Source organism: Mirounga leonina, unplaced genomic scaffold (assembly GCF_011800145.1).
Source record: "Mirounga leonina isolate KUSES-001 unplaced genomic scaffold, KU_Mleo_1.0 Mir_260, whole genome shotgun sequence".
Lineage (NCBI taxonomy): Eukaryota > Metazoa > Chordata > Mammalia > Carnivora > Phocidae > Mirounga > Mirounga leonina.
Genome location: NW_023270642.1, coordinates 3480369 through 3496716, shown reverse-complemented (window position 1 = coordinate 3496716; position 16348 = coordinate 3480369).

The window sequence follows — 16348 nt, the reverse complement described above, 5'->3', positions numbered from 1 at the left end:
TTGTTTGTCTTTACGTCCCTTCCTCTCCCCACACTCTGTTTGTCACATGCAACCAGCTGGAACTGTAGGACATAAAAAACACATATAAAGTAGGAATTAAATAGGGTATAGGAAAGGTAAAAGGCATATTGTATTCTCAAGTTTAATTAGTGACTTTTGAAGGTAAGTTTTATAACACTTTTTATAAGTAATATATGTTTAGCCATTATGTTTCATCACTAGATGAGACCTAGCAAAGTCGGTAGAGTATCAGTGTTTACTTTATGGACTGAAAAAAGTAATGAAAGGACTGTCACAATGAATGACTCTTTAAGACCCATCATTCTATTTTGTTTCCTTATTTTTGTTTTTTAATTTAATTTTATTATATTATGTTAGTTACCATACATTACATCATTAGTTTTTGATGTAGTGTTCCATGATTCATTGTTTGCGTATAACACCCAGTGCTCCATTCAATACATCATCTTATTTTGTCTCTATAAAAAGTATATTATCCAAAATATACTTTTGATGAATCCTCAGTAGTAGAAAACAGAAATCTGGAGGCAAGGTGTGTAGTCCCAGCTCTCAAGCTGGCTTCTCCCCTTGGCCTGGGTAACCATAACTTTTCTGTGGCTCCCTTTCATTGTATTCACTTGTCTGGCTACTCTAACTGGCCTTGTGTGGATATTATATCCCCCAAGAAAACTATTATTAAAATATTCTGTATTGAACTGAACTGGGCTCTCCTGTAGCACGTTTTGCTCATCTACCACCAGTAGGACTGCCAGTGAAACAATTAATTTTGGTTTCTGTTTGTTTTGTTTTCTGCTTTTTCATTTTTGGTTCCCTCACCTTCACCAACACCTTGAGCAGAAAAATTATTTGGTAAATGGTGGGAAGATGAATGGAATATTTAATAACTCAAAGCTTTGTGCTGAGCTTTGTAAGGGATCCAAAATGTTTCCATATGCCCCTCAGGACTGTTACAGCCTAGTGGGGGAAACATGACATGCATATATGTAAAATCAAATCGTTTCATATATACATCCCTCTTTACTATGTCTACATGATATATTGCCTAAGATATTATTATTTCACCAATTTTGATAAGGAGATAATGATAACATACTATTAAGTTTTAGGAGATATTTAGACTTAATGGTCCTAAAACTGCAGTCAAGTTCTGCACACTATGTCTAAATGTACAAATTAATTATTTAACTGAACTCACTTGATTTTTAATGTAGGTTATTGATTGGTGAGTTATTCAGTAAAGTCAATATGGTTACAGCAGGTAGCACAGTCTCATGGTCAACATGCAGCTCCAATTTCCTACTCACAACAATAAAAAGTGGATAGATAAGCATTACCTGCCAGAGCAAGAAAAAAGAAGTATGTTTCCAAGAAAATTTCCCATGTATTCTTTTCAATTTTTTAACCTTTTTTATACCATTTTAACCACTTTTAAGTATGTAATCTGTGACATTAAGTACAGTGTTATGTGATCATCACCACTATCTTTTTCCAGAAGTTTTTCATCATCCCAAAATGAAACTCTTTACTCATTAAACAATAATTTTCCAGGGGTGCCTGGGTGGCTCAGTTGGTTAAGCGACTGCCTTTGGCTCAGGTCATGATCCTGGAGTCCCGAGATCGAGTCCTGCATTGGGCTCCCTGCTCGGCGGGGAGTCTGCTTCTCCCTCTCCCACTCCCCGTTTGTGTTCCCTCTCTCGCTGTGTCTTTCTCTGTCAAATAAATAAATAAAATCTTAAAAATAAATAAAAATAAACAATAATTTTCCATTCCTCCAGCCCCTGGCAACCACCATTCTAGTTTAATCCTATGAATTTGCCTATTCTAGGTATTTCAAGTAAGTCGGATCATATAGTATTTGTCCTTCTTTTGTCTGCCTTATTTCATTTAGCATATGTCTTGAAGGTTCATTCATGTTGTAGCATGTATCAAAATTTATTCCTCTTTAGAGCTGAATAATATTTTATTGTATGTGTATACCACATTTTGTTTATTCATTCATCTGTGGATGGACATTTGGGTTGTTTCTACATTTTGGCTATTGTAAATATAACTGCTATGAACTTTGGTGTACAAGTTTATGTTAGAGTTTCTGCTTTCAATTATTTTGAATATATACCTAGGAATAGAATTGATAGTGTTATGGTAATTCTATGTTTAATTTTTTGAGGAAATGCCATACTGTTTTCTACAATGGCTGTACCATTTTACATTCCTACAGCAATGCACAAATATCCCAATTTTTCCACATCCTTCTAACACATTTTTTACTTCCCATTCTTTTCTTATAATAACCAGTTTTAAGGATATGAAGTGGTCTCATTCTGGTTTTGATTTGCATTTTCTTTCTGGCTAGTGGTTTGAGTACCTTTTCAGGTACTCATTGACCATTTGTATATCTTCTTTAGAAAGCTGTCTATTCAGGTCTTTTGCTCACTTTTTAGTTGGGTTATTTGTTTTTATTTTTTTCTTGTTGTTGAGCTGTAGCAGTACTTTCTATATTCTAGATATTTATCAGACATGTGATTTGCAAATACTTTCCTCATGCTGTAGGATATATTTTCACCCTATTGATAGTGGCCTTTAATGAACAAAATTTTTAATTTTGATGCAGTCCAACACTTAACTACTTTTTCTTTTATTTCCTATTTTTTGGTGTCAGATCCAAGAAATCGCTGCCAAATCCAATGTTATGAAGATTTTCTCCTATGATTTCTTCCAAGAGTTTTATAATTTTTTGTTATTATAGTTAAATTTTTAAATTCATTTTGAGTTATTTTCTATATAATGTAAGGTAATAGTCCAACTTCATCCTTTTGTATGTATCTATCATTTTTCCCAGTATCATTTATTGAAAAGACTGGCCTTTCCTCATCAAATGGTCTTGCTACCCTCATTGAAAATTATTTGACCATATATGTGACAGTTTGTTTCTGGGCTCTCTATTCTACCTGTATCTCTCTCTTTTTTTTTTTTCACTATTTCTTATATACCCAGAACTTACATATACTGGTTCTATGTACTATGCAAGAGAGAAAATCAAGTGGAGGAGAAAAGATGGAACACCTTGAAAAGAGGCAAACTTAGTGAAGTTGTGAGAAGAGGGTGTTTTACTCCCAAAATAGGAATAATGGATACTTTATGGACTAAAAACCAGTAGTGAAGGGACTCTTACTTAAGATGACTCTTTAAGAATCTACTGAGTTGCCAAGTATCCAATCCTTGTTTGATTGAAGAGTGGAATTTATTGCTCTTCCTATATTACTTTTTAATTTTCCTTCATAGACAATTATCCATCCAAAAATTGTTGTCTTACTTTTCTCTACCATTTACTTGCTCTATGGTTTTGCTTTATAAGGCATCTTATACTGAATGATTATGAGTATTTCCAATGAAAACTAAATACACATGAAAGGAGCTGCACAAAAAAAATTTAAACTATCTTTATATGCCTTTATTCCTCTTTTCACCACCAAAATTTTCATTCACTATATAAGTTAAGCAGTTATAAATACAGAGATAATAAAAAGCAAATTTTAATTAGTCTAACACAGTTCATTTCACATAGAATCTTCAAGGTTATAATTTGAGGAGAAGAGTGAACCCTTCAGAGTTCCCTCTCATAGAGAAATTCTGACCCTGAGAGAATTCACTGAATGTCTACTCTGACCACTCAGACTGGGAACTGCATGCAGTCTGATCTACTGAAGCCAGCCGCCGTTAGGTTTCTGCTCAAGATCTTAATGATTACCCACAAAATTTTTCTTTCAATGTCCTAAGAATCTCCTACCTTAATAATCAGCACTTGTCAAACATTAACAATAAATTCATCCATGTCTACTTGTTCATAGGTACACACACTTATAACAGTTGTTAACCTTCAAGTCTTACTATGTGCTTTTCTACGTTTCAGAAGAAATTCTCCAACATTTCCCATCCAAAGCCATTGCATTGTTCAAAGCCCACAGGTGGCTTGGCACTCACCACTCAGTGGAACTCTAGATTCTTCAGCTCACTTCCTTCCCTTGAATGCACTCTTGACCCAGCCCTAGGCAGAAAGCACCTCAAGGCAGGGATTGTGTTCATCTTTGGCACAATTTCATCCATTGTACTTGGCCCTAGATGTCTCTGCCCTTATATAAATATTAAATAATAACAAGACAATGACTGTTCTTTCCTCTGGAGGGAAGAGGATGTTTTCCAGTATTTACTTTCACCTTCCTCACTTTTCATTTAAACATTTTAACTGAAATCTTTATTTTTTAAAATAACTGGAAAACATGCATGTATAAATGAAACCTAATTTTCTGCACATTGTTATAGAACTTTAAAGAAAAATTCTAACTTTTATTACACTCTGGCAGATTATCATCAATTTTGTTTTGGATATTTAGAAAAAAAATACTGGGAAAAAAATGAAAAAAAAAATACCCCACATTAAAAATGAAATGAAACTTGTTCTAACACAGTCCATGAGCACTCCATACATTCTCATAAGCCCTGCACATAAGCTGTTGCAAGTAGGGTAAACATAAAATTATGAGGTGTAGTGTTCGTTTTTTTAACTACCAAGAAAGGAAAACAGGTCCAAACTCAGGGAGGAAAATGTGAGCATTGTGAAATGCTATGTCTTCCTGCCCCTGGGAGATTTATTTATTGGAAATTATATTGCAAGGAAAAAGTCTAAATAAATTAAGTCCCTAGTTATTATGTCACATGTAACTGCGTTTTAGAATATAGCCACAATTTTGCAGTTATGTAAACTAAGCTGTCAAGCACTTGTTATTTTAAAGCTGGAACCAGGCAGCTCCCCTGACAGCCTTGTAGTCCCAGCTCCCAGCCTGATTCATGGCTGGCGCTGAGACACAGGAAGTTCGTGTCTGCTATAATCTAAACACCATGAAAATGGAACATAAGAAGCAGTGCAGAAAGGTAAAAATAGGCTAAACCTTATAACCCAGACAAGACCCATACAACACACTTGGAAGGAGAAGGGAAAAATTAAGCCTGTGAAGTACAGCATTAGCTTATTTACAATTAGGGATATCCAGGCTCAAACTATAGAGTTTGCAGGCCCCAGTGCAAAATGAAAATGAAGGACCCCTTATTCAAAAATGGTTAAGAATTTCAAGACAGGGACAGCAGAGCAGTAAACCAAGCATGAGGTCCTTCTACAGTGCTAGGCCCTGTTAACTGCATGGGTCACACACGCAGGAAGCTAGGCCTAGGGCTACCTTTTAAACAGTGACTAGTTAAGAAGCAGTGAGATGTTATTGCCTCAGAGAGACACAAAATCCCTCATCTGTATTTTTCTATAACAACATCATGCTTTTAGGGGTGCCTGGGTGGCTCAGTTGGTTAAGCAACTGCCTTCGGCTCAGGTCATGATCCCGGAGTCCTGGGATCAAGTCCCACATCGGGCTCCCGGCTCAGCGGGGAGCCTGCTTCTCCCTCTGACCCTCTCCCCTCTCATGCTGTTTCTCTGTCTCTCTCTCTTTCTCTCAAATAAATAAATAAATAAAAATCTTTAAAAAACGAAACAAAACAAAACAAAAAAAAACAATATCATGCTTTTAAATTGTAAATACATAATGATATGCATTCTATACATTTTTAAGCTTTTTAAAAAATGTGTGGTTGTGTAGTGAATGCTTACAGTCAGTATAATTCTTTCCATATTTTCTGCTCAGACATATTAATCTGAATTTCACATCAATTCAACAAGAATATAATCTGAACTCATCGTTTAGGTGGGAATTAGACAGTATTCACTGCCCCAGGAATAGCCACTGGGAGAGAAAGGTTATTTAAGATACACTGTTATAAATCTGTTTGATTATTTGTTTGTTTAGGAGGAGGGAGGTTGACCATTCCTACCCTAAATAAAGCTAAGGTATGAGTTGTTTCCTACAACAAAAATATATTTAACTGCCCAAATGTCCCAATTAAGAAGAAATTATACTTTACTCTTATTATACTGTACATACAAAGAAAAGGAACAAAATTTTGTCCTCAAAAGCAAGAATTTACAAAAGTGAAAAAGCATGAGATTACAGGGGCAGCAGAGCTGAGCAGCAAATATGATCCACAAAGCATCCTTCTTTTTACAAAAAGGTGACTTTTTGGCAGGAGATCCTGAGCCACTGCATCCGGAGCTCAACTCTGAGCAGGGAGACCGGGTGCCCCTCAGGAAGCTCGTTGGAACAGTAACATTATCTGCCATAATTTGCCTGCACCAGAGGCCCTGTCAACAGGCAGTGGTAGGCCATTCTGTTTAAACTGAAGTAATTAAATCTCTCTGCTCTCATAAAAGTAAAATAAAATAAAAATACAACTGCCTGCTGCTGGTCAGTGGGATTACATTGAGTGGAGGTAAATTTTAATTTCACGGTGCAAGTGTTAAATTATTGCCTTCTAAACTGACTGCCAATTCTGCATGAAATCTCACCACATTTTAATAATTCGTCTTTTGTTTAGGATGGAAAGAAACATAGAAATAGCACATGTGTTATGATTTGAAGGGAGATTTTATGTGCAATTAGGCTCCAGAGAACCGCAACCACATAATGACATTCAGGTTCCCTAATTGGACCAAGAGGAAACTATCATTTCTGAAATGTTTTGGGGGACTTAACCTTTGTCCAACTTTTCTAGAACACTTGGAATTATTTTGATGGTATCTGCTTATTTTCAAGATTTCAATTTAATTTTAAAACTGCACATTTTATAGATGTGCATCTCCACTAATATGTGAGATTGTTAATAATCAGTCTCTTTCATTACATTGTGAAACTGTTAAGAAAACCATCACTTAGAAATGATTCTATGTGAGTTTTTAAAAAATTGTTTTTTAGCATAACTTTAACAGAACCCCACTCTGTGCCAAGCCTCAGAGCCAAATAAATATCAATAGGTAAATTCTATCTGTATAACTCATCAGTATAAAGTTGAATATTCAGAAAAAGTTTGGAATATTAATAAAAGTCTCATAGGTTCTTACTGATAAGCATTGAAACAGTCTTGAAATAGTCTCATATATATCTCATAATTCTTGCATATCTCCATCTAACTAGTAAAATCAAAATATTAGATAACTTTAAATGAAGAAAGTAGAAAAAACTGCTTTAGTTTGTTTTAATCAATATTTTATATCTTGCAAGGTACTGCACTGTGTTCAAATCAATGATTCAATACATCCCTTGTAGTTCAATTGATTTGCTGTCCTTAGACATTCTGCATAGCTATTAACGTAAAATGGAATTAAAATAGAATGCTGTGCAGTCATACCTGAATAATCTATACATAGTTTATCCCATACCCTAGGGTATCTGAAAAGACTACTTAGGGAGTGAATCAGCCTGACATCCTCCATATACTATTGACTTGTTGAATTCCAAATTCTTTAATCTGAATAAAAACAGCATTTTCAAACTGCCTCACACTGGAGAGATCCAGCTACATCCGAATCAATAACTCCTTAGAGACAGAAGAATGCCTACTCACCGAATAGAACATAGTATACAAGGCAAAAGTGAAGATAATATATATGGCAAGAATTAAAAATCTAAATAACCAGAATTTAATTTATAGGATCTCTGTAACTGGAGTAAGAAGAAAATGTATTAAGTATTAGAAGTGTGGGTGATATGAGAAACCTGGTAAATCAGCTCAGAGTAAAATGTCCTCAGCCATATGTAACTTTATTCAACGGGATTTTAAATTCTCAAGCAAGGAATAATAACCTGTGCTTATTTCAAGTTTTCAAACTATTTCTTGACAGAGGCCATTTTTATATGTTTATTTTAATCATTTTCTTATTTACTATAAGATTTTTCTCTGAATTATCTTCATTGCTTTTTATTTCAGGAAATTCAAGGATGAAAGTTTAGAATGGTCATAATCCTAAATCTAGCTTAAATAAACTGAATTCCCTAGAGCAAATCACCTCCATTCTTCAGCTCCTCACAATAAAATAGGACCCACAGAACATAAATGCAAACATAGATATATATATATGTATGTATTGGTATGTGTGTGTTTTTATCTACATATCTATATCTATATATCTGCATAGGCATATATACATATATACATATATATTTATGTATTTATTGTGAATGTATATTCATTCAATGTCCACTAAGGCTACAAATTTAAAAATCATAGATCCAGAAGAAACTTTGAGAAGTGTTTGAACCCTATCTATAAATAAATCATTTTCTTGGGTCATTTCAAAAGAGATGGTGGACATTGGATAAATCTTAGTGATTATCAAAGCTGGATGATGTAGTTGGAGTTTAATTGTTCTATTCTCTCTACAAACGTGCATGTTTTATAATGTTTACAGTAAAATGTTAAATATAAGAAATGGCAGTTGTTATTATGGCTTTCTCTCTGTTTTGTTGTTTTGCTTCTGGTAATTGTTTCTCCTCATTCAAAGAATCACAATTTCCATATGTATAGATAATCTCTGGCATAAAATTTAATCAAAATTTGGCAACTGATGTGTTGATATTATTATTTGGACTAACATCACCATTTCTGCAAAATATTTTGTTATTTTGGCATTCATGAAGTCACTCATCAATTATTTGAGAAGAATTACATGTTCCAATTCTTTGAGCATATTTTATCCAATTTAAAATGTCATTTAACTATAAGTCACACCATTATTTTCTATATCACTAGGAAAGAACTCTGCCAATTAAACTACTGAAAATGCTCTCTCATTCCTTTATAATTTATTTTATTTTGTTTTTTTACTTTTATTTTATTAAAAAATTCTAGGATTATGTAGACATCATGTTTATCATATAACACTCAAGCATACATAAAAAAGAAAATATAAACAAAATAAATTGGTGAAAGTATTCTTAAAAATTCTTTACTTCCTAGTCTGATTGGGAGGTGTTAAAGTCTACAACTTTGCACACAGTATCAACCTCCATATCATGAAGAGCACTGATGATGCAATATTTCTTGGGAGCACTCCATTCTTGTCTCCAAGAATTTTTTCCAAGTGCTGACACCTGTTCTGTAAATATGTATGTGTGTATCTATGTGTAAGTTCTACATATACAGCATTATTTTTCCAGCTTTTTATATGTTGAAAATTATAAAGCCTACAGGAAAGTTGAAAAATTATACAATGAATACCTGTAAACCCTGATATATTGTATATATTGCACAGCTGCTTTATCTTTCTCTCCCCATTTGGACTTTGACGGACCATCTGAAAATAAGTTATAGACATCATGACATGTCACTCAAATATTTTAGTGTGCATCTCCTATGAGAAGAACATTATCCAAAATAACCACAATATCATTATCTTATCAAAAAAATTTCACATTAAATCAGTAATACATTCAATCCATATTTAAGTTTCCCTGATTGTCCCAAGATGGTAGCTGTCTGTTCTCCTGATCCAAGGTTCAATCAAGTTGGTTATTACATCTCTAAGTTTCTTCTATTCTGGTATAGTTCTCACAGTGTCCATTTTTGTATTTGTGTGTGTGTGTATCTGTATGTGGTTTGTGTATGTCATTAACTTTGTTGGAAAGTCCAGGCTTGCCTTGTAGAATATCTCACATTATGGATTTGCCTGAAGATTTCCTCACGATTATACTCAGGTTAAACATTTTTGATAAAATGCTACATAGGTGATGTTATATATGTCTAATTACATTGCATCAGGAGGCAAATAGTGTAACTTTATTCCACTATTAGTATTGCTAAGCTTAATTACTTGGTTAATCAGGTGGCTACTACAATCTCATTATAAAGGTAATATTTCCCTTAAAAACTAGTAAGTATCTATTGAGAACTACTCCAAGACTTTGTCAATATTCCATTCCCTCAGCAATCTATTGCATAATAGTTTTAGTATTCATTAGTATCCTCTGTGTAAATCAATCATTATGTTAGGAGGTAGAAACCATGCTTCAAGTTTTGATACAGGTAATTTCTTGATCTTATCCAAAAATATCACCAAGGTATATATTCAACAATTAGGATTCACATAACTTCCAATAGTCTCTAATTATTATGAGGTTTTGATTGTTCTGTCAGTCATCAACAATGATAACCAAGTTTATACTTTCACAACTACCATATGAATTTGTCTGGTGAACAGAGATGGTACGATTGTCATAGGCAGGTCCCTCCCTTGCCTCAACACCAACCTTGGTTCTTAAGTTCAGCTAAGAAAGAATTAAGGGCCAAACTCTCAAGTAAGCAAGAGTTTAATAGCAATTAAAAAAAAAAAAGTATACTCTCAAGATGGGAGAGCAGGTGGCCCAGAGGTGGCAACTGTGCCAGAGGTCAGGGTTGTTTTGTTTTTTATACTTGCATGGGTTATGGGTCATAGCTACAGTGGTCTCTGACTGAGACCAATCATCTGAGGGACTCCTTCTATGGGTCAGGAGGGGAAGTTTTTGGGCCTAAGTGGTCCTTGTTGAAACTGTCATGGCAGCCCTCCCCTGCAGGGATGGTGGGGGGATGGTCAAAACCTCAATGTAAATGAATTATAATGAAGTTATAGGTTACTGTAGGTCAACAGTTTTAGGGAGGAACACATGAATATCCCCCCAGGGTCTTTCTGGGCTGTTTGGAACTTGGTTTCTGCCCTTTTTAATAGTCAGAAAGCATTTGTTCCCTACGTATATCTAGTTAACTGCCTACTCTATCAAGATGTTACAGAGATGGTACAATGTGAAAAAAGAAAAAGAATTCATCTCAGAATGAATGAAAGAGGGCAATTCTGATTTTCACCAAGTAGTACTACATGGTTTTTGTAAATACTTTTAGAAATGTCACAAAAGAAGAGATGAATTAGCAAATTAATAAATTAGATGAATGAGTGAATGAGTGTGTGAGTGATGGAATGTGTTCTTAAATAAGTGCATGTGTGATATCAAAAGTCAAATATGTTGTTATGGAAATTCAATCATAAGAATGATTTGAAGATTTAAGTACATGTTATAATGAAAGCTGCTCACAAAGACAATACCCAGACAGGGATTAGCATGCAAGAAGTTTATTAGGAAAAGCTTTTAGGATTAATAGCTGTGGGGGAAGGGAAGGATGCCACAGGAGATTAGCAGAACTGGGTAGCATTGCAGTCACAAACAAAGGCCTAGATAGAGGCCCCTGGGAGTGGGCATGACCTTAAGAAAGGTGGTCCTTTCTTAAGGGTGGTCCCTGGGTGGCTCAGTTGGTTGGGCGACTGCCTTCGGCTCGGGTCATGATCCTGGAGTCCCAGGATCGAGTCCCGCATCAGACTCCCTGCTCGGCGGGGAGTCTGCTTCTCCCTCTGATCCTCCCCCTCTCATGCTCTCTGTCTCCCATTCTCTCTCTCAGATAAATAAATAAAAAATCTTTAAAAAAAAAAAAAAGAAAGGTGGTCCTTCTTCTGTCAAAGGCAATTCCTAGAGAGATCTGATAGCTAAGGGAATGAGTGCTTTAGTTCTGAAGGAGGTCTGGGTGGCACATCACTACATCACTACAATATATTTGGATACTAACAGGTACAAGCATTTATGGGGTAGGTAGATTTGAGTTGCATATAAATATATGTAATAGGGATTTATATGTAATAGATTGCTTGAAGAAGATGATTTAACTTTGTAATTTTAAATACATTATTTCAAAAAATATAACATGTTAAATCATACTATATAAAATTAAACTCTTAAGTTTTTATCCATAGTTTTGATACACATTATACATGATAATGTCATTCCTATTATGGGTAAATTAACATACTACACTGTTTAATATTATGGTGCATATACAGCAGAAAAAACTTTATACTTGTTTATTAGTTAATTTCTTTCAAGTTTGAACTCCTGATATCCTGGTTTGTCTGTTTATTTGTTTGAAGGATTTGTTAAATGAGATATTTCATTCAGAGTAAATTAATAATAGTTACTATGAAGCCTTATACTACATTAGAAGTTTTATATAATTTTGGTGAGTATTCACTGATGTTCATCTACCTTGAGAAAACAAAAGTACAATTAAATTAAGCTCTAGATGTAGACAGTTTTCAGTTTTGTTGGTTTATCCTGAACACACTCATTTATTTAATAAATCTTTTCCCTAAATATACTATGGGCAGAGGTAGTAAATATATAATAAAGAACTAAGTTTAGAGAGATTGAGTTTGACAAATAAAGCAACAATTTAAAAAAGGTAGATTACTACCATGGCAATAGGTCTGTAGAAACACAGAAAGAAAGCATCAAAATCAATCAACCTGGCTGAATGAAAACTTCCCAAGGCGTTAACATCTTAATTGAATCTGAAAAGAGAGTAGGAGCCAGCTAGGCAAAGAGGGGATGTAGAGGTGCCTGGGTGGCACTGTTGGTTGAGTGCCTGACTCTTGGTTTCAGTGGGGAGTCATGATCTCAAGCCCCACGTCAGGGTCCACACTCAGCACAGAGTCTTCTTGAGACTCTCTCTCCCTCTGCCCCTCCCCTTCTGTACTCTCTTTCTCTCTCAAATAAATAAATCTTGAAAGAGAGAGAGAGGAAAGAAAGAGAAAGAAAGAAGAAAGAAAGAAAGAAAGAAAGAAAGAAAGAAAGAAAGAAAGAAAGAAAGAAAGAAAGAAAGAAAGAAGAAAGAAAGAGAAAGAAAGAAAGAAAGAAAGAAAGAAAGAAAGAAAGAAAGAAAGAAAGAAAGAAAGAAAGAAAGAAAGAAAGAAAAGAAAGAAAGGTGGATGGAGGCAGAGGGAAGACCTTATGGAGGTAATAGGATTTATTATGCATCAAACACCCACCCAAGTACTTTATATGTATTATATTACAATCATCAAAGCAACTCTATTGGTCATATCCTATGATTGCTCTTCCTTTATAGATGAGGTTTCTGAGATTTAAATAAAGAAGGAAGAAGTCCAAACACCCACACAAGTAAGTACCAGAGCTCAGGTTTGCACCTATAGGGAAGTAGAGAGATATGAAACAACATTGTATTAAGAGAGAATGTGAGGGAAACCTGGGTGTCACAGTCAGTTAAGTGTCTGACTCTTGGTTTTGGCTCATAATGTGAACTCATGGTGGTGAGATTGAGGCCTGCATCCAGCTCCATGCTTAGTTCAAAGTCTGCCTTAGATTTTTTTCTCTCTCTCCCTCTGCCCCTCCCACTTATGCTCTCTCTCTCTCTCTGTCTGAAATAAATCTTTAAAAAGGAGAGAGAAGAATGTGAGTTCAGGAAAAGAAATTTAAGAGGTAGTCTGAAGCCAAATCATGGAGTTTCTATGTTGAGTTAATGAGTTTGAACTTCATCAGGAGAGATGAGTGATAAAATTATATTTGCATGCTAGAAAGATTACTTTGATAGAACTATGAAGAATACATTGAGGTAGTCAGGAAGGGACTGAAGAATTGTAAGCTGTAAGCAATGAGTGCTGGAAATAAAGCAGTGGCAGAATTAAGGAAAGAGGAGGCAGATTTTTTAAATTAATGAAGTTTTGAAAATAACAGCACTTGGTTTCCAGTTAGCAAAAGAGTGCAAGTTAAAGAACACAATCTACTAGACTCTAGATTTCTGGCTTGGGAAATTTGATGGATTAATGGATTCACTAGGTAATCTAAACACCAAAAGTGTTTGCAAGGAAAATGACTCTTAAATTTTTAAAATATCATATCCTAAAATGACAGTATTTTTCCTAGAATATCAATGTTACTATTTCTTAAGATCTTTTGACATGATTTCAATTTGAGCCCAAGGTTTCTGCTTCCATTGCTCCATTTCTTTCCATGTTTCAATATGCTTTAGACCTTACTTTCTTGTTTTCTTCCAATTTTCCCCCTTTTCTATGATACTTCAGGAGTTGGGAGAAACTTTTGACAAATCATATCTCCTTGGGTATTAGTTATCTATTACAGTGAGACAAATTATGCTGCAACCCAAAGCTTACATAACAATGGACATTTATTATGTTATATAGCTTCTCTGAGTTCGGAATTTGGGAGCAGCTTAGCTAAGTGGCCTGGCTTGGCATTTCTCATAAGGTTGCTTTCAAAATGTTTGCCAGAGCTGCAGTCATCAGAGGACTAATCAGGGCTGGAGGGTCTACTTCCAAGATGGCTCATTCACATGGCTATTGGCAGGAGGTCTCAGTTCCTTGCCACGTGAATCTCTCCATAGGGCTTCTTGACATGTTGTCCTTGTTACATGGGCAGTTGGCTTCCCCCAGAGCAAGAGAATGAGCATGGAGGAAGCTATAATGCCTTTTATAACCCAATCTTGGAAGTCACATACAATTAATTCTACCACACTCTACTCTTTAGAAGCGAATCACTACATCCAGTCCACAATCAAGGGGAAGGGAGATAATGTACTTTCGTTAATAATAATGTATCAATATTGGCTCAGAGATAATAACAAATGGCCCAACACCAATGCAAGATGTTAAATATGGGGGAACTTGGACAAAGGGGAGAGGTGATGGGGAAAGTCACTGTACTTTTTGCTCAATTTTTTGTAAACCTAATACTATCTTAAAGTCTAATAATTTTTAAAAAGAAAATTAGAGACATTGGATGAAATGGACAATTCAATTTTGTATAGCAAGTGAACAAATATCAAATATAGGGGAAGGAAAGAAGGAAAAAAGAAAGGGAGGGGATGGATTATGGTTACCTTTTTAAAATTGTAAAAATGTGTTCCTCTTCACTAATTGGTGCACCATCAACACTAAACTGTGATAATTATATATCTATTTATATATTTGACCAAAATTTAATTTTATAAGATACTCTGAGGTCTAAAGGAGATTCTAAGTACACCAGAGGATATTTTCATGATTCACTGCCTTGAGTAGCTTTCTATCTCCCACCACTTCATAATAAAAGAGAATCATACAACTTGGTAGTTAAGAAGGCTCTGGATTCAGGCTAAACGAATTTAAACCTGGTTCCATCATTTAATTAACTGTGCTGTCAGGTAATTAGTCCTAGGCACATAATAAGCTTTTAGTGATAACTAGTACAAGAGTTTTGCCTTTAAATCCTCAATATTAACTAGATTTAATAAAAGGATCTAGTTTAAATTTCTTAGCTATATCTTTCCTAGGATATTTCTAACAGAATTCTTTTCATCAGTATTGTTCCCATTTAGAAAATCCCTCTATACTTCACATTGAAACCTTCCATTTCATATTTCTCAGGTTCTCTATAAAAGTAGTTTAGTTTTTAATTTAAAAAAATTAGTTTTTAAGTAGTTTTAGTTTTTTAATAGTTTTAACTCTATAAAAGTAGTTAGTTTAAGTTTTATCTTACTTCCTTACAAAACAGAATTTTTTTTCTTAGTTTGGCCAACACAGGGACAAGTTCAGTGCAGCAGGATCTGCATAAGCAAAGCCATTGATCCCAAACCCATAAACGTTGCACCATGAAGCTACCTAAATGGTAACCTCAGCAAAACCATCCCCCAGAGAGGCTGTGGAAAATTAAATTAAGATCGTATTTTGGGGAATACTAATTTCAGAACACTGATACCTGCAATCACATACATTACATGCAAAGCTTCCCTTCTCTGATGAAGTACTGAGCTCATCCCCCTGAGAAGCTTGGCTATGAGAAGCAACACACATTCCCAACATGAGGTCTTTCTATTTCAATTTTCCAGTTGTAGCCACCTTGAATCCACAAATTTCAGTGATGGTTATTAATAGCATGACCAACCTTGCTTTCATTAACTTATCTAATGTATCTTTGAGAAAGCTTAAATGATTGAGCCAAAAAGGGAGGAAATACATTCTGTCTGGTGACACTTAAGATTCTAGGTCTAAAGACAAGGATTTATTTTATTATTTTATTTTATTTTATTTTATTTTATATACAAGGTACTGAAAACCCAGGAGCTATTAATTGATAATGTCTCTGTCACACATAAACCTAATTTACTTCTATTAACTAGTTTCACTAATAACATAAATCACAGACCGTTTATTCCTTCATCTGAAATATGATTGATTAGATTTCCATCTCTGCATGACATTTTTAAATACCAGATATGCATCTTACTTTTCTGGAGCACTCAAAATAGCTTAATAATTCTCTGCAAACTGAGTTGCCAAAGCTACACTGGAATTTTGATGTTTCCATTAATAAAAGATACACGCCTGCAGGAGGTACAGATTTATGATCTCAGGATCCAGAGTTTAGGGGCAAAGGGAAAATGGCTTGCATCTGTACAATGATTAAATGTATGTTCAGAAAGAGGAGCTCGAAAGTGTCTATACAGATCTAACAAGACCTATTTGGACCTGGGGCTTGCCCCTGCAGGGTGTTTTTTGATAGCTCTATCTATGTCAGACACT